This window comes from Aythya marila, assembly GCF_965140915.1.
Source record: "Aythya marila genome assembly, chromosome: 13".
Taxonomy (NCBI): domain Eukaryota; kingdom Metazoa; phylum Chordata; class Aves; order Anseriformes; family Anatidae; genus Aythya; species Aythya marila.
In genome coordinates this window covers 20,090,307-20,109,124 of record NC_139054.1, presented here as the reverse complement: position 1 = coordinate 20,109,124, position 18,818 = coordinate 20,090,307, and the positions used below count along the sequence as shown (strand labels likewise).

Genomic DNA, 18,818 nt, shown 5'->3' with positions numbered 1-18,818 from the left:
GTGGAAATTACATGCCTAGTTTAGCATGCAAAGTAAGGAAAAAACAGATTAAATTGTTATGTGTTTAGCTTTTTCTCAGTGCTTTGAAATAAGGGTTTTGAAACATGATACTGATTTATTATACAGGCTGCTGTAACTCATATCTCTACATATATTTAGCTGTCCATACTTTCTTTTCTTGTTTTGTTTTTGGCTTGTTCTAAAGCCCATAGCTCAATAAAAAGATTTTCACTGATAATGGAATTTTTTGGATCATCTTTCCTTTTCAAGTAGAGTATTTAAAAAAAAATCTTTCAGTGTTGCGTGGTTAATTTTGACCACAATGAATGCCCAAATAATTTTTTTGGTTAGTGGTATGTGCTGCCTGAAGATGCAGGACAAATAATTTGAAGTCTTCAAAGTTCTCATTTTTGTTAATCTAAGACATCTAGTTTTAAAGTTAGCTTTTATAGTAAAATTAACATAAAGATAATGGGCCATTAGAAATAAAAATATAACTGGGTGAGAGGTTAATGCAAGCACTTGATTACCGTATTCATAGTAAACTTCAAGCTTAAGTGTTGTATACTAGGATTAAACTTCAGAAGGTGTAGTAAATTTTGCTGCCGTGATATTTAGTGGCAGAAGAGAATCTGTCCTGCCTTTCAAAGCATGCAAGTTCTAGCGTACTATGTGTAAGGCCTACCCATAAATGTCATAGACTGACAAAAGATTTGGAGATATTTCTGGCTTTTGCAATATTCTGTGGAGATAAGTATGTGAAGGAGTTCTTGAGCAGTGTTCTTTTTTACCTTCCATTTTGTGTGAGATTTACCAGCAAGAGGGCTGGTTGTCAAAGAGGGGGAAGAAGCACTTCCATTCATTGCAAGCCTGATGCAGGATGGCTGTGTTGGTCTTACCTCCTGAACCTGCTTTGTGAAGGGTGATGACTGTCTTCTCCAGTGAGATCAACTTCATTCCTCCTGCAGTTGAGCTATGAGTGAATACTCGCACTGTCCCCATACTGTTTTTGTTTTGTGTGAGTAAATTTTGCTGAGTAGCTTGAAAATTTGATCAAGAATATTTTTCCTTTGCTTTGACCCTGCCTTGCCTTTGCACTGATTCAGGTTGTTGAAAGTATGTTGCCAGCTTCGTGAATCACTGTGTTACACTTCAAGAGACCTGCTGATGCTGCTGTACAGAAATTATTGTGCCATAATTGTAAAATGGCTTTCTGTGGGGAGGCCAAAGAGCTGTGATAATAAATACAAACTGGATTCCAGCAGTTTGTCTTCAATTTGTTTAACCAAGGTTAAAATAAACTTACTTAAGCAATACTGACATCAATGTTATGGTAAAATTATTAATGTTAATTCAGAGAATACAGTTCTGTGACGGACGTAGCAGACAAATTTGCTTTTTCCTATAATAGGGAAGAGGACAGTACATTTTCAGTTATAAATTGCTTGGATAAACAAAATTCTCTGGAAAATCTGGGAGGAAAGTGTATTACATTTATTATAAATGTGTGATGTTGCATGATAGGTGAAAACTACTTAGTTGCCTTTGGATAATTACTAATTTACAATTTTATAGCATGGGCAGCTATTGACAGCAGCAAAGTTAAATGCTTGATAATTGAAAAATGGAGTTTACTGTCAAATGAAAGAGTCCTTTGCAGAGTGCTTTTGTGAAAACTACTAGGGAAATCATTACAGTAAGTACTGAAAAGCCAAGTTTAGTAGAAATACATGAACATCTTGGGGAATTAATTACTCTAACTTTGAGAAATTACCAAGGCGGAGAGCACTTATATTTATTTACTCATAATATGTCTTTTTAACCTTATGAAGTTGGATCTTGCTGCAGAACTCTGACACAATTTCTCTTACCTTACAACAGTGTGATGAGGTTTGTCACTTAAAGCAAACAGTTAATCTTCAAAAGAGCTAGCTCCTGGAAGCACCTTCTGCCCTGGAGCACAGAGGGAAAATTGCTTTGGTTGCAGTTGCTGTTGCTGAGGCTTTACAGTACTTCTATAAGCATGCTAAAGGAAGTTAGGTTCTAAAAATGGTATTTTTATCTTAACGGTTTTCAACATCTGTGCAAACCGCCAAGATGTCATAAACTGTTGTATTACTTGCCACTCGTTATGCTTTGCTTCTTTAAGACAAAATCTCAATGAAGATACAGGTAGGATCTTGGGAATGTGATAAGTCAGCCATGTAAAACCATGCAGGTTTATTATCTGAAAGACCAATCAGTTCCTTATCCTTAGCTGTCGTGTCAGCAGCAAGCCTTCATTGCACTTACTGCCACTCCAACCTCCTAAGCTTCAGCCTCTGTAGTTTCTGAGGAAAAGACCAAGATAAACTGATCCACTGTCAACATCCCAAACTGGTGTTTGCCTGAAAATGCAGGAGAGCTGACTCATTTGTTTGATGAATCATTTTCTTCAAAGCTCATTGATGACAATTTAAACAAATACATTTGACTTGCTTGTAATCTTTTTGCTCTACGATCTTGGGCAGTGTAAGCTGACTAACAGCATTTCTGTCCAAGTTCCACTCTAATCTCATCTAACCACAAGCCTGCCTTCTTCCCCCAGTTTTCAGGGAAGAAGCTGGCTCCGTGTCAGTCTTTGAGGGACCTAGGGTTTGGGGAAGCCCAACCAGCTGAGAACTGCATGCTCCTCACAGGTGAGCAGCCCTGGGCATCCAAGGCATGGTGTAGTCTCAGTATCTTTTTTTTTTTTTTTTTTTTTTTTTTTTTTTTTAAGCTGTCTCATAGCTAAAACTGCTTCCCAGTTCATGACCAGAAGATGCCTCATTGCAGCTTGTCTGCTTCTTGACCCATCCCTTTATTTTTATTTTTATGCTTATTTTTATTTTTATGCTTATTTTTATTTTATTTTTTTTCTTATTTTCTTTTTTTTCTTATTCTAACATCTGTCGTTTCCTGCCTCTGACGGTACCTTTTGACCGAACCAACTCACCCAGTTTGAAACACGCTTCTCTGGTACCTGTGCTTCTTCGTCACAGGTGCTACCATGACTCATAAAAAGGTCCATGATGCATTGCACCTCTGCCTGGATGGACATCTTGGCTGTGTCCTCTGAAACCTCCCTATGTCTGGGAGCTGGAACAGATCCTGTGCTTGATTCAGGAGAGGCGGCCTGAGCAGTAATGCTTCCTCCTTCCTGTCTTTAAGGCTGAGGTCGTGGCTCAAGTGAAAGCAACTACTCCTGACTGAACCTAGGAGAAGGGCTTTTTGTTATTTCCTACTAATAACTGGCATGGCTTTTACACAGTTCAGTGATGAAAGCTTTAAAATGTGGTTATGGGTTTTTTACCTTGAACTAGACATAGCAAGTGCCCTTCTCCTCAAATATGGGAATGAGGGTGGGGGCTTTGGGGAATAAGCGGCAAGCAGACAGCTGAGGGAAGCTGCTGATAAATACCTTTTTGCCATGTCCTTTTAATTAATTTCTAGAGCCATCACTGAAGCAGAGTTAAAACTTCCTTCTTTTTTAGTAATAAGGGTATGTATGGGCTGTGACTGTGTACTCCTTTGCAGGTCTGAGAGCACGGTAGGCAGAAACTTACTGAATCCATGAAAAATCAGATTTGGGTGAGGTGTTCTGGAATGGACTGGTGAGAAATAGGTGCATGCAAGGTTAATTTATGTAAACCACAAAAGGAAGAAATTATTCACAGAACAGGGAAAGGCCTAAGGAGCTACTGATGTGAAATCTCTCTCCTGTGGATTATGGGAAAGTAACATTTTTGGGTCTTTATTTTTGTTATGTAATATCTCATCTCCAGAAGGCCTTAGTCACTCTAGGGAAATTTGCTCTGAGCCAGTGTCAGAAATCTGGGAAACAAAATTGGACTGGGAAGACTGCTTTTCCCCTCTGTCCCCAACTAAACAGATAAAAGTGGCTTACTTAATACAGGTGATTCAAGGTCATCACCTCACCTGGGAATGAATCCAGTGTACAAATTCTTTTTGTTCCAACTCTATAAGCAAATAAAACATAATGAAGTAAAAGGTTTTGTCTTTTTTCTTTTTAATAGAAGAGAAGAATTACAAGTAGAATTGCAGGGTGAGTTCGTATTTCACTGTCCTCAAAGAAAAGGAAGCGGCATGAGCATGAGTCTCCTGCCTGGAAGAATGAGTCAGCCATCTGGCAGCTTGGGGGGTATTCTTTTCTAGTGATGAACCTTTAGCCGTTGATTGAGGCGTGGAATTGGTTTGGGATCTCTTCTCTCTGAGCACTGTTTGTTAAATGTGTGACTCTGATCAAGACTGACTCTAATCTCTGACTCTTTGGATCAAACATCATAAAAAAAATCCCTGTTGCAGAAGCCATTGTTAAATAATCTCTGAATTGGACTCACTATCAGTAACAGTGGACTTTGAAGTCTTAAGAGTAGCTATTGTAAGAAAGTTGATGTAGTCCTGTAAAGTACTTTCTCCTACCATTTTTTCTCAAAACTTTTCTATCAGGTACAGATCCTTTCTAGAAAGCTGAGAGTTTTAAAAGGTCTCTATTTCCTTATTGTCTTATTTCCTTAACTGTTGTAGCTACTGGAAGGTTCAGTCTCAGAAGTGTGATCAGTTTTGGGAGAAAATGCAGAAGTTAGGCTCTTCACAGAGCCATTTTTATCTTCCACAAGACAGCAAATGTAGTGGTTAAGAACTTACTCAACTTTTCTATCTCCTGTATTCCTATCCACAGGTTGAGAGATGGTTATGGTTGCATCTTAGATGTCTGCTATAAATAACCATCAGAAACCAGTTCATGTATCTTCTGAGTGCCATTCTGCATTATGAATCCTTCAAGGGCACTGCTGGGTTAAAAAACCTTGTCTTCTCTTCCCTGGAACAGAGCAGACACATTCCAGACCTCTAGGAGTTCCCCACATCTTCTGTTGTGCTGTCTGAATTGTTTTTGTAGTTGTACTCTAAATAGCATCTGAAAAGGGATATGTTGGGGAAAAAAAAAAAAAATGTAGGAAAGAAATGGGCCTCCCTCTTCTCTGATGATGCAAGTTTTGAAGTTTTGCTTAGACAGCATCTATGGATGAATGGAACAACTGGGAGGGAGGAAGTGAACCAGAATGCAAAATCCTCTTAAACAGCCTCTGTGCCCAATGATTCGTGATAGCTGTTGCACCTGGAGTCTGGTCTCTAGAGGGCTTCCATGATTTGTTGTTGCAAGCTTAGAAAACCAACTCTGTCACGTGAGTCAGGATACACAGAAGTTTTATTAATTTGGGCTTTTAAGGTCCAAGACAGCTTTGGAAATGGGCTGAACTATCTGCCACAGCATTGTCAGTGCTTGTACACCCATTCCTTCAAAACCACACCCTAAAAACTATGTCATATTTTCTTTGTTAAACACATTTTTCTTGTTAAACGTATTTAGAAAAAGAAAAAAAAAAAGAAAAAAGAAAAAACCTTCCTCAGCTATGAGGTCAAGTGTGTTGAGAAAGCACTGTGGTTCCATATAGCAAATATTGGATACATGTCTTCATGCCTGACTCCAAGGCAGCTTGGTGTGTCTCCCAGCTGTTGCAGTAGATTATAACAATCTTAAAAGATTTGGGATTTGAGTTTTAGTATGAGTAGCCCTACTGTACCTCAAGTAGATATGTTACTGAAATTCTGTGTGCAAGTAAAATATTAGTTTTGGAAGAGTGCAGTTTATTTTCATGGAAAAGCTGTCTATCTGGCAGCTGTCAGAAGCTGACTGTACAGGGAAGACACAAATAGATCCAGTTCTTCTTGATCTTTTTCTGTGTGTAATTTAACATCCATCTACATCACAGCAAGTTTAAAACCTTTTTTTTAATTATTTTTTTTAAATTTTAAACAGACTATGTTTTATTCACAGTTCTTTTGCAACTTCCAGATAGTCATTAGCAGGTTCCCGTTAAAGATCAGCAACGGCCCCTGTAGCTGTAACTGAAACCTTGAACATAGATTTATGATTCAAGATACTATTTTCAAGCGTTGCCTGAAAGGAAATCTTTCTCCTGATTTTCTTCCCTTATGTTTTCTTTCTAGCCTTCTACAGAAGTAACACAATGCATGTGTAGATTACACGTAACTATCCAGCATGAGTAATGTGCCTAGCATATACGTAGACAGGAACAAAAATTAAAATTTTTATTTCTAAATGCATAAATCTGCTCTCCCTTGAGTCCTTGGTGTTGACAGGAAGTGAAAAAATGTTCTTGAAGTTGAATATAATTTATTTCAGGTCTTCTACACATACCCAGCATGTAAGTCTAGCATTGTTACGTGCCATCAACCCATCTTTGCTAGTTGATTTCAGCCACTCCTTATCTGATCGCAACTTCCATTGTAGGTGTCGTTTGCGCTGTGAGGCCTCACCTTAGCTTTGAATAGACAGGAACTGCTGGTTGCTCTTCCCTTAAGTGTCCTGCCTTTGTTAGGCGGGTGCACAGAGCTCCTCCGCTGAGCGCCGGCTTAGTTATGCTAACCCTCCCCCAAAAATTAAAAGTAGATAAACACAAGGGGACGATGAGAGGCTAATTACCAGGACAAAAAAATGTTCTTGTGCTGACTAATCTAACTATAAGCTTATGTGCAACTATCCAGCATGAGTAATGTGCTTAGCATTACACAAGAGAGGGGGAAAAAAAAAAAAAAGCATACCACCCTGCTGCGTTGTGAAATGGAATAACCACACACGAGTGGTACGTTCATCTCCGTGAAGTGAAAACTGCTCATGGGCGACCCTCGGAAGTTTGTACGAGGCTGCGGGGGGGCGGAGGGATGGAGCTCCGAGGCGGCGGGAAAGGGCTGGGGTTGAGGCTGAGGCGGCCGCGGTGCCACTACCGCCGCCGCTCTCCTCAGCCCCGCTACCGACACGGGCTTACGGCGGGGAAGACCGAGCTGGCCCCGCGCCGTCCCCCTCCTCCGCGCCGGGGCGCGGCGCCCGGCCGCGCAAGGGCAGGAGCGGGGCTGGGAGCAGCGCGGACATGCGCGGGGCCTTGTTTACCCCGCTCGGCGCGGCCCGGCCCCGCGGCCGGCCGCCGGCAGATGTCGCCCCACGCCCAGGAGAGCGACCCGCGCCCGGTGGCCGCCAGGTGGCGCCTGCGCCCTCCATTCGCTCGCCAGCCGCCGAGCAGCGAACACCCCAAACAATCCCCAGCGCCGCCGCCAAATTAAATAACCTGCCCGCTCCCAGCGCCCTGCCCCGAGTCCCCCGCCGAGGCCCCCCTCCCCGCGGCCGAGTCTTCGGGGCCGGGCCGGGGACAGAGGAGCGGAGCTCCGGGCCCGGGCCTTCCTCGCCGCCTCCGCCGACGGCTCGGGCAAGGTAAGTTAGAAAATGGCGGCGAAGCTTCTGGAAGTTTGGAGGGGGGGATCGGGGAGCGCGGCGGCCGAGTGGGGCCGGCTGGCGGCCCGCGGTCCCCGGGGGGCTGCGGGGCCCGGCGCGGGGCGGCAGGCCGGCCGGCCGCGGGGCCTCGGCGCAGCCAAGATGGAGGACGGCGGGGCCGAGCCGCGAAAACACTCCCGGCCCCCCGCTTCCCCACCCCCGCTTTTCTCGGCGGGGAGCGGGGGGGACGCGGGCGGGCGGCGGCGGCGGCGCTGTTTGGGAGCCCCGGAGGGTCCCGAAAGCGGGCACACCCCCCACCCCCCCCGCTGTCCCCTTTCCTCCCGCCGCGAGCAGGCCCGGCGCTCGACGAGCTAAAATGGAGAACCTCCTTCTCCGCCTCCTCCTCCCCCTTCTCCCGAGCCGAGCAGGGGCTGCCGGCAAGATGGAGGACCGGGGCATTGTGTGTGTGCGTGTGGCGGCGGCGGGTCGGGGCCCGGGGGGAAAGCGGCGGGGCCGGAGGAGCCGCGGCTCGGCGAGGAGGGCGCTGGGCCGCGCGGCCCAAAATGGTGGGCCCCGGGCTGGGCGGCCGGGGGAGGCCGGTCCGGAGGGGGGGGGGGGGGCTCCGTGCCCGGGTAGCGCCCGCCCTCCGTCCCGCTGCGGGCTCCGGCTTCTCGGCCCCGTGCCTCGGTTCTCCGGCCGCCGAGCCGGGGCAGCTCCGCTCGCCCCTTCCTGGGCGCTCCGGCGGGGGCTGTGGCGACTGCGGCTGCCCCCGGCCGCAGCCAGGACGCGGCCCCGCCGAGCCTCCTCTCGCCGCCCCGTCCCGAAGAGTTGTGCCCCCCTCCCCCGAATTAAAAATAAAAAATAAAAATCGAGGGGGAAGCTTTTGTGGAACTCGCTTTTGCCCTCCGAGCGACTCTTTTCGGCGGCTGCCCGCTGCGGGAAGGAGTTGTGGCGGCTTCCCTTTGGGCGCGATTTATCGCTAATCCTTATTACCGCCGTTTGTCGGGACTTTTCTTAGCCCCGCACAGGGCGGCTGGCGCTGGGGGCCGCGTGTTGTGGGGACCCCGCTGGGCGGCCGGGGGGGAGGGAAGGGGAGGAGGAGGAAGGAGCCGCTCCGTACCGGGGGGTTTTGGCGCCACTTTTGTTTTCGATAGCGCTGCTCGGGCCGGGCCGTGCCGAGCCGTGCCAGGTAGGCGGCTGGGGCTCGCCGCCCGCTCCCCCCCCCCCCCCCCCCCCCCCGCGGGAAGGGGCTGGGGGGACGCGCTTCCCCCCCTCCCACTTCTCTCCGCACTTTTTATTATTTACGCGTGTTTGAGTGTTTTTCGTCTTCCCCATGAACGCGAGGTGCTCCCCGGGTCAACTGGCCGCTCCTCGATTCACCCTTTTATTTATCGTTTCGAGCGAACACCGCGGGCAGCGCTGGGCTTTTATCTCGGGGCACCCTGGCGGAACCCCCCCGCTCCTTCTGCGCCCCACACCCAGCATCCTCATAACTCTCCCTGGGCCCTTCCCTGGCCCCTCGGCCCCTTCCCGGGCCGGCTGGAGCCGCGGAGGGCCGGGCCCGGCGGCGGGGCGGGCTCCGGGCCTCCCGAAGTGCGTCATGGCGGGGCCCTCGCCGCCGCCTCCGCCCGCCACTCGTTGGCCGGCCCCGGGCGGGAGGCGGCGGCTCCGTGCCCTCAGGGGCTGCGGGACCGGGCACTGAGCGGGGCTGAGGGCTCCGGGGGGAGCTCTGCCCCGCTCTTGGCTCGTTCATACCAAAAACAGGCCCTTGGGAACAACTTTTTCCCCTTTTCGTACTCTTTCCCCCCCCCCCCAGTCCCTTTTCCAGTCACTTCATGACTGTTGAGCTGCCTGGGACGCAACCAGCAGGCCTGCACGCGGATATTTTGCTCTCCACGGGTAAATAAATACCAGGAGTGGTTGTGCAATTGGTGGACCTTAATCTTTGCCTTCCTGGTCTGCTCATTAGCCCCAACTCTCATTAGCCTTGCAGTGATGAGTCACAGAATCGTAACGCTCACCGTGGCTGGGTACCCCTGCCCTGTTCCCCTACAGCCCCAAAAGCCCTTCCCATAAAAGCAGGGCCAGGAGGCAACCACCATGTTGGTGGCGTCAACTGCCTTCTTCTTGCCTTGGAGCTGGATGGGCTGGAATCCCCACGTTGTTCTGAGGAGTTAAAAAGAAAGCAAGCTTCAAAACGGAAGGGGAAAAATAGGAATTATTTCCCATTTCTAACAGTTCTTGCTTTCTGACCGGGGAGGTTCTTGTGGCTGATCTTTAGCAAAACCAATCATTTGTTGCTTTATTACCTACAGGTGGTCTTTAAGTAATCTGTGAGGGAAATGTGTCCTTTTATTATTATTTTTTTGCTGTTGTTTCAATTAACCTAACTGTGGTAAACTTATCACTGGGTAAACAAACGTTAAGTAGCCATGGAGATGGGAGACTGTAATTTTCCCATTAAATTTCCTAGCACTCAGGTATCTCTCATGTTACATACTTTGACATAAAACTTTGTGCCAAAGTTGTGTATTTAAATTTTTTTTTTGTCCATTTACGGTTTCTGGAATGTGATGTGAAGTCAAGTCAGTAAGCAACATTAGGGCTCGTTAGTCTTGTATTTAGAAGACTAGTTAAAATTTATCTAGAGGTCTTTTCTTTTAGACATAAAGTCTTGATGTTTCTCAACTGAAAGCAGAAATTACTGCTTTGAATAAGTTGGTTCAAATTAATATTTGGATATACTAATATATAGATAATATTTATTTGAGATCTGTATAGTGACAAAAAGTTGGTTGCTTCCTAGCTTATTAAAATACCTGGTTTAAAACAGTTGCTGTGTTACATGATTAGAGAGAATTCCATTTTAAATATAGAAGTATTCAATTAGCTGGCCATTAATCTAAATTAATTCCATAAATATGGCACATTTCTGCTTTACATCTTAAAGTATTTAAATCATAAATGTATGGAATGAAATGATTTCCACTTGGAAGCAGTGTAAATAATGAGCAGTCTCCTTAGGTTTACTTTGTTTCAGTCCAATCTATCCATGGCAACTAAATTCTTTTGTTTTGTTTTTAAAGTAATCTAGACAGATTCTCTTCGATATTACATGCTCCTGTAGTCTTGTAGAAAATAGCTGCAGGCTACAAACCACTTGAAAGTGAGTGCTCTTGTTGGTGGAAGCAACTACATTAGACTTAGTCAAATCATGGAATGGTGTTAGCATGTCAGAGTGTTACGAACTTTATTAGATTGCTCTTTGTCATTCACAGTTGAAATTTAGGATGATTTGTCATTTGTCATTTTCATTTGCGGTGATGTCTCAGTTGTGTTGCTGCAGGCAAATATAAGAGAGATTAGGGTGTTGTTTTTTTTTTCTTTTTTTTGTCATTTTTGTGCCAGCATAAGCAGGCTGGATGTTTGACAGAAACCCTGAACACTTCAGTTGCTTGTTCTTGTCAAGTGAATCCCCCAGAGTAAGCAAATATTTATGCTGGTTACTTTTGCTTCTTGGTTTTGTTCCTGGAGTGCTGTGTGTTGTCAAATGAGATGAGGTTTGTAACTTGGCGTTATCTCTAACTACGGTGTGACCATTTCTTCCTCGAGTAATTTTAAAACCTTGGAATATATTGTAGGTGTGAATTTCCAGAATGGTACCATCCGTCTATTTTCAGATGAGGAATCAAGAAAACATATTGGGAAAGGGATGTGTTGTGGATTGTGTCTCTGTCAGCTAGATGCTGTTATTTCTAAGAGCTTCATCTGCTTCAGTAACTGTCTTGTAATGGGAAGAAGTGATTGATGGCAGCCATCAACGTAACAGCTTAATATTCTTAAATAAGCCCTGCTCATTTTCCCAGTATCGCTTAATGTATCCATGTTCTGAAAACTTAAGCTTCCTTATTGGAGGGTCATTGACAAAGGAGGAGAGAATTTATTGATAACCTAGCCCTTGGGAAACTGGTAACTGGAGCTGTGGCTTGGGAAACAGGAAGCTTCTGGAGCAAGCCCTGGAGCGCTGTGGGGCCGCACTTCAGCCGCAGCACTTGCAGTGGTCTGGGAAGGGTCTGTGGGGGGGAGGCCACTCTGGGGGGGCTCTTTGAAGGTAGGCAGACCCAAGCTTCTGCTTTGGCCAAGTACGTTTGGGAGGGAGGACCTTCGGTAAGCTTTGCAGTATTATGTCAGTGCAGCTGAAGCTCTTGTGCTAGCAATTTTTATTTTTATTTTTTTTCTCTTAAGGTTCTTTCCGGAGCAAACTGGTTGGTTGGGCTCTTCCTAAAGATTTCTGAATTTGATGGGTTATGCCGTTGCAGTGTTTCACAGTATATACTCTGTCCTTTTTTAGTATTTGTTCATCTCCAAGTTGCAACACTTTCTATTAAGAAAATCACATACCAGTGAGATATTGGGTAGAAAAACAGACAAAGTGAAACAGTTCTCTTCTTTCATCTTACTAACTTATTTCCCTCAACTGATCAGAGCTGAGGAGAGATCTGGCACCCAGTTTTGGAAAAAGGGATGCAAAAAAAATTTGTTCCTATGTTTTTCACTGGTAACCCCTTGGCTTTCACGTGGCAATTAGCTCTTTTCTAATCCTTACTTGCTACAGAGCTGCATGGAGGAGCGCTGTCTATTTTTAAACTTATTTATCCCAATCTGAGTCAGAACCAAGTGTCTATAGAACTGCATTTGTATGCAGATACTTCTTGTCTTATTATGACTTCAGAGAGAAATTAAAAGTTAGATTCCCTGTAGCTGCTTTATCCTTGTATGTATTGTATTTTATTGTCTACTTGGTACGTTTTTTATTTTTTTGACTGTGTAGTTTGCTATAACTTTTCCTGTGGGAGGTGTTCTTTTTTTTTTTTTTTTAAAAAAAAAAAAAAAGAATATGATTAGAATAAGTAGATGTGAGAAAACTAGCATATATCAGAGGGTTGGTTGTGGTCTGTGAGAAATTAACCACAATACCCACCCAAAACCAAGTATGTAGAAGAGAGCATGCCATTGTTTTGGTGGATTGGTCCTGTGTTTTCTTACAGCTTTGATTCTGATGGTTTATCTGTCCTGCACTTACACACCCTTGTACGTTTCACTTTTTTATGCTTCTGTTTCACTACAGGTTAGTTACTGGGTAGGAGAAGGGAGGTGTGTATGACAGGAGAAGTTCAGTAGAAGATTTGTTCCTTACAGCAGCTTTTCATAAGCGCTTCCGTGTGACTCCTGGCAATGGAAGTATTTTTGTGTTGGTTCCTGATGTTTCAGGGGTGATACGGCAAGCAAAATTTCACACACTTGCTTATGATGACTCTTGCTTGTATTGGGAAGAGAAGTCTCAACTGATGTATTTTACCATGTAATACATTCTTCTGCAGTGGTTTAGATTGACGCAAACAATTAGAGCCAGAGTCCAAACTTAAGGGTTTTTTATTGGCAAGTCATGAAAAGAGATCAAACATGCATTTCAAAAAAGCTCTAAACCTTCCCAAAGATAGTGGCTATTTAAAAAAGAAACAAAAGAAACAACAGACCTTAGGAATGTGTGCTTCATTCAGCTGGGATTGTACCTTAGAGCAGGCTTGGAGGTTTTGCCGAGGTTTGGTGAGATGTTGCTCAGCCTGCGGGCAGTGAAGGACCTGCTGCGGGGTGGACGTCCTTCCTGGGCGTGCCTGTCCCTCCTGTGCCCCTTTTCAAGGGGTGCTGATCTACCTGTTGTCACACAGCAAACAGGCATTTATACGGTTATTTTCCTACTGCTTAACATGAGCCATCTGCCTGGAAAGACCTGGGGATCTTGGGTTTGGAGGTAACGTTACAGCTCTTGGTTATGGCTAAATTGCATTATTTTCTTTTTATGTAATGTAGGATTTCAGCCTGAGCTTTGTGAGGCAACACCTCTCATTCAGCATCTCATCTGGGAAAAAAGTCGGACTTTTGCTCTGTTTGCAAATAAGAATAAGAGGTTTAAGATGAGGCTTTTCATTTGTGCAGTTACCTGTAGGTAAAAATCCCAGTTTATCCCTTAAGAAAGATGAACTCTGGAAGTTTGGACCTGTATCAAGTCTTAGTAAGCAGATAACGTGCAAATAATATAATTGGCTGGTTTTATTTGGGAGAGTGTTCAGTGTGAGGGGAGTTTGCATGGAGTAGGGGTGTGATTTGAGAGGGAATATTCAATATCCATATTTTTATGCTGTTTCTATTACCTTACTATGGGCAGTTAAGTATATAGATAGCCAAAGGGTCTTAAAAAAATCCTGTGAGTAGTAAATGTCAGAAATGCAGTTTTCTAGTTCATGCAGCATGTGTCTGAGGTGTCTAGTTTTTAATTTAAAGGTGATTTTATGTGACATGAGTCCTGGAACAAGGTATTTTGGATAGTTATGGATACAGTGGCCAAATAATTTAATTTGTTTGAGTAGTAAGACTCTACATTCTGACCCCTGGCAGTAATTTTCATTTCACTTCTGATCTTCCTAGAAGCAGGCAGCTGAGTAATTATGATGTTTCCTCCAAGGAAAAAGAATGGAGAAACCTGATAAAAACTCAAAAGCAAGGATGACAAGTGACTGCAGCCTAAATATGGCCGTGCTATGCTCGTGGCAGGCAAACGGGACTGAAAGTTGATACCAAGTGGCTGCTTCCAGTTAAGTCAAGTTGAAAAGGAAGGAGTATGATCTTCATAAGTTAAGATTAGCAATGTAAGTAATTTAAAATTTTGTTATTTTGAACTCTGTAGGTATGAGAACCACATTCTCGCAGGAAAGTTCCAGTCTGGCGTGCTGCCACGCGCTGTTCTATTTTTATCATTGCTCTAGGTACCTTTCTGAAAACTGGATCCAAAACACTGTATCTTTATCCCCCCATAAAAGCAAGCTTTGCATTGCAAATTGGCAATTGCTTCCCTGGAAGCATTGGCACAATGGAAAACTGATGTGTTTTAGGTGAGGGGACAAGGGCCAAGGGAAGGGCCCTGTGGAGGGCTTGGCCAGCCTCCTGCTTAAACCTGTCCTCCTCCTGTGGGACTTGGGCCGCTTGAGTTCTGAGCTCCTCAGAAAGTAAAGTTTCCCCTGTCTTTTACAAATCATACTATTCTTATTTGGAAAGCCCAAAGTTGTCTTGCAATACCAGCAAGATTAATTCCCTGTCCATGCTCTATTCCCTGCTGTATGTTTGGGGAGTATTCCTTGATGATGGAGGCTTGGGGAGCTAATGACCTGTTTTAGAGCTGATTGTGTTTTTTATTGGTGATTATTGAGAGAAAAGGAGAGAAATAACATCCAGTGCCCATCTTCCTCTTCCCTTGGGTCGTGTTTTCTATCTTTATTTTTCCCCTGCTGTCCACCCTTAGGCTTCAGTACTGTGCAAAGGTCTTACAAATAAAACTTCCTCTCCTAACCGAGTTGCCCGTTCGCTAAAGCATCATTCATACACCAATCAAAATGATTCTTTAATACTGTTTCTTGCAGTTTTCGTATTTAAGTGGTGATATTTTTATTCCTTCTCGTAAGTATTATTTCTAGAAATCTACAGTTCATTGGAAACTACGGTAACCAGAAAGGAAAGCTGCACAAGTAGCTGTTGCATCTGTGGTATGGGTCTGTCATTACTTCCCTGATAAACTAGTGGCCAAAAAAGCCAAAATTGGGTTTTGCATATTGATATACCAAACATGGAAAGGGTTTATTAAAGCAAGAGCTTCAACGATGCAGGGAAAAAAATGTTTTGTTTTTTTTTTCTTTCCCCCTAGCTGCTGGTTTACGTTTGTCTTCAACATTGCATGTTTAAAGTACTGTTGTTTTATTAATCGGGCTTCCATTCAGCATTGATAAACATTATTTCTGGACTGATGTGTTTATATCAGAATTTGTTTAATTTTTAAAAAGTTTATCAGTTACAATGTAGTGCTGATGTAGCAACATGCATATGCCATATTACTGCACTACTATGAAATAGAACTGATTTTGTAAACTAGAAACCTGTGGCTTGACAGTTTGGAAATAATCAGAGAAAAAAAAAACAGCCTTTAGGCATTTTATTCCTCTTGCTGCACTGCATCGTCTTTCTGGTTATGCTGCTCACTTTCTACCCACTGATGTGATAGTATTATGAAAGTTAATAAAGTTCCGTACTTAGATGAGAGTCTGTGCCTCAGAGCAGTATTGTTGCTGCAAAGCAAAAATTTACTAATGTGGCAAGACAGACAAAAATAATGACAAAAACATTAAAAATCTTCAGTTCAATAACAGTGGATGGAAGAAAATACAGTAAGTCATTCTGTTCCCATGCAGTAGGTCAGGCATTAAGATTCTTCAAATACAATAACAATCTCTGCAAAACTTTAATTCTTGGTTTTTCTTCACTTTGTGCCAAGGGGATGCAAACTACATTAAGCATACCTTGAATTCAGAACTGTTTGGGTAAGTTTTGTTTACAGAGTGGATTAATGTGTTCTGGCTTAATCCTGCAAGTGGGCTTAGTCTTCCTCAGTCTCCACCGAAGAGGAGTGTGGAAAATGATGAATTATTTTTTTTCTGGATGCAAGATTTCATCCATGTTCTTAATAGTCTGGAGATGTAGGAGATTTAATGAAGTTGTTTAGTTCTTTTTCAGTAAGCATAATTTGAGAATATGTAAGGAATTAACATGTAAGCATCCTAGAACATGAAGTAGGATTACCAGGTTAATGCCAAGGAAATGGGGAAGATAGAAAAGTGTAGGAACGTGTTGATGCTTGCTGTAGGACCATTTGATAAGTGTGTTCTGCGTCCAGATGCATCACCTTCACTCTTGTTTCTGTTGTGGCATGTGTTGGCATTGAGCTACTAGCTTCATCGAGTAAACTGCTTCTACATAAAGACTGAACCATGTCCTATCAGGTGTGGAAGGTGCAAATGTTTGTCTTAAATGTGTAAAAAAAAGTTAAGATTTGAAAAATTAAAACCATCTGAGGGGATCTGGTGGAGGAGAGAGACCAAGCAAGTAATCGATTGAAAGCAGAGCTGTTCTTTAACATAAGGAGGGTGTTGATGGGTGGTTGCTAGAACTGACTGAGAGACCAGAACCGGGCAGTCATGTAAGTGGGAGCCATTTCAGAAGAGAGCCCCGCCTGCAGAGTTTCCTCCCTTCTCTTCCCCTTGTGTAGAGCTTCCTCTCCAGCAGTGGAAGACACAGGCAGGTCAGTTCGGTGGCCAGGCGCCACTAGCATAGTGATCCCGGTCCTGTGCTGTGGCCACGTGTGTCTGTGTTTCCTGTGTGAGCCCATCAGGCGTGCTGGCTAAAGGAGCTCCACTGAACAACAAGAGAGGAGTTTCCTGCCTGATTAAATCCCTCTGGAGTTGCAAGGTGCTGTGCTGCCCCTGCATGGAAGGGTGCAGTAACTTGGGCCAGCAGGAATAGGGATTGAGTGGGGCTGTCCCTTTCAGCACCTGGAAGCGGTGTCTCAGCTCTGCTCAAACCGTAGTGGGAATGCTTTCAGTAACTGTAGGGCTGCACAAATAAAACTTGGCTCCCACTGTCATCTACTTCTCTACCTGCTCATACTCTTGAAAACCATTTGGGCTGTATGCCAGTTGCAAAAGTAATACTATAATCTTTGCTGTGATCTTCCTTTTATCTTTTTTTTTTTTTTTTTTTGTCTGAAATGTTACACAGTCTTTAATAGATCAGTTAGAGCTCTGCAAGGATATTCAGGACCGCTGTTGATTTGCATTAATTTATGCGGGCAGGAAGATAACGCATGTTTTTCTTTGCTTTCAGTCTGCATGCTGATGAGAAGTTGTGCAGGTGCTGCTTGGAATGAGGCAGAAGGGGGAAGATTTAGGAACATGGAGGCATTGGGAACATGGAAGCAGGAACCTCTCTACAAGGTTTTCTTTCGGCCTTGGTGTGGTTAATCACATGCAGTTGTGAGAACCCTGCTAGACCTTCTGCTTCAGTTGGATGCTTACCAGCCTCTTGTGGTTAGACCTTATTAGAAGCCTTTGCACTCTTGAGTTTTCTGTGGTTTATGGAAGCTGCGGTGCCAGCTCTGTACTTGAGGTCTGTCGTAGGTCCACGTTCTGTAAAGAGGCCATCAGGGATGGCCCTTTGTGGACCATTCTGTGCATTGATCTTACGTCCTGTTCCTCCCAGATCATCTTCCCAGCTTTGGAGTTTTGGGGGCATGCTGAGGCTACACGTATTGTCTCTGGGAACATCTGACAATTAAACCAGATATGTGCCTTAAAAAAAAAAAAAAAAAAAAAAGATCTTTAAAGATCTTTTGTCAGAGATGCTGAGAAGTAGTCAAAATAATGCCTGAACATACTTCCTTGCCTCTCCTTTACCCCTCTTTAGGCTAATTTTTTTTTTGTTTGTTTGTTTGTTTGTTTTTTTTACTAGGTGGAATCATACTAGCTAGACTATTATGCTTTTCTTTATGTGTCCAGGAAGAGCTTCACTGTTAATTGATCAGGAGCTTGCACAGCAATTGCTTAATTCCTCAGCACTTCAGATATGAGGAAACTGGTCTGCTTTAGGCAGAAGCTGTGATTTGTTGAAAATAAGCTTCTTTATGAATAACCAAACTGACAGCTATGCTGTAGGCTGTGTGTTTTGCTTGGTGAAGTTGTAGTCTGGTCAGAAATAGACAACAGAAAAACCACATGTACAAACTATTGGGAGTTTTGTAAGTCATTTTAGATTGTACAGAGGGTTATTGAGGTTCAGGTGGTTCACTACCTGTTCATGTAAACCGTGTTGGAGTAGGAGTTGCTTTTTTTGGTGTTGAATCTGTAGAAGCAAGTGAGCATGGCTGGTGGGCATTGGTTTCCCCCAATTCTGTAGGTGCTCCTTAGGGAAGACAGCTGTAAATATAGCTGTGATTGCCTGATCTATGTCAGGTTCTCTTTATTGCTGTTAAAATGTTTCTGTGGGACTTCCCTGTTTGGAGGCATGCCAAAGTGAGTGTGTGGGAAGACTTAATACTTGCTGCTTACATAGCATTTTGTATGTTCAAAGTCATCTGCAAATATTAACTAATCTTCATTTAACACTTGAGCCCAATTCCTGTCACTATAAATCAGTAGCAGCCAGTTATGACCCGTGTTTTTGATGTCAAAAGAACGAAATGCTGTAGCCAGGGCAGTTAAGAATAATCTCTGCCATCTTATTAACATACTGTTTTTGTCACTACTGTTCTGGCGTAGTGTGATGGAGAAAAAAGTTATGAATAAGATGTAGTGCTACTCCTTGGGAGGTCCATGCCTTTAGGATGCTGGCTGCTGCAAAGGATGGCGTTGCGTTCGTGTAGTGTGTGCAGTTTCAATCTTTCTGGGCTAGTTTTTGTTTCTGCTCTATTAATGTTTATTTTTTTTCCAGTCTGAGGAGCCATAGCATGTTCATGACAAATAATGCTGGGAGAATATTGCTCTTTCTGAGCTTGTTTCTTAAGGGCTGTCATTCGTTCGTCTTAAAGCAGTCTTAAGTTGCAATTGATTTT

At 44.0% G+C, this 18,818-nt stretch overlaps 1 protein-coding gene across 5 annotated transcripts in view; it reads left to right on the top strand.

Moving 5' to 3' along the window:
- Positions 1-7,117: 7,117 nt before the first annotated feature.
- Positions 7,118-18,818, top strand: part of STAG2 (STAG2 cohesin complex component) — a 75,245-nt gene continuing 63,544 nt past the window's right edge. For 4 of the 5 annotated variants that reach the window (XM_082770622.1, XM_082770623.1, XM_082770620.1 and 1 more), the window contains exon 1: positions 7,118-7,330. The gene's annotated coding sequence lies outside the window, so the exon portion shown is untranslated. Of the gene's footprint in view, positions 7,331-13,816; positions 14,038-18,818 lie in introns of all 5 variants that reach the window. The other variant, XM_082770621.1, reaches the window with a different exon arrangement.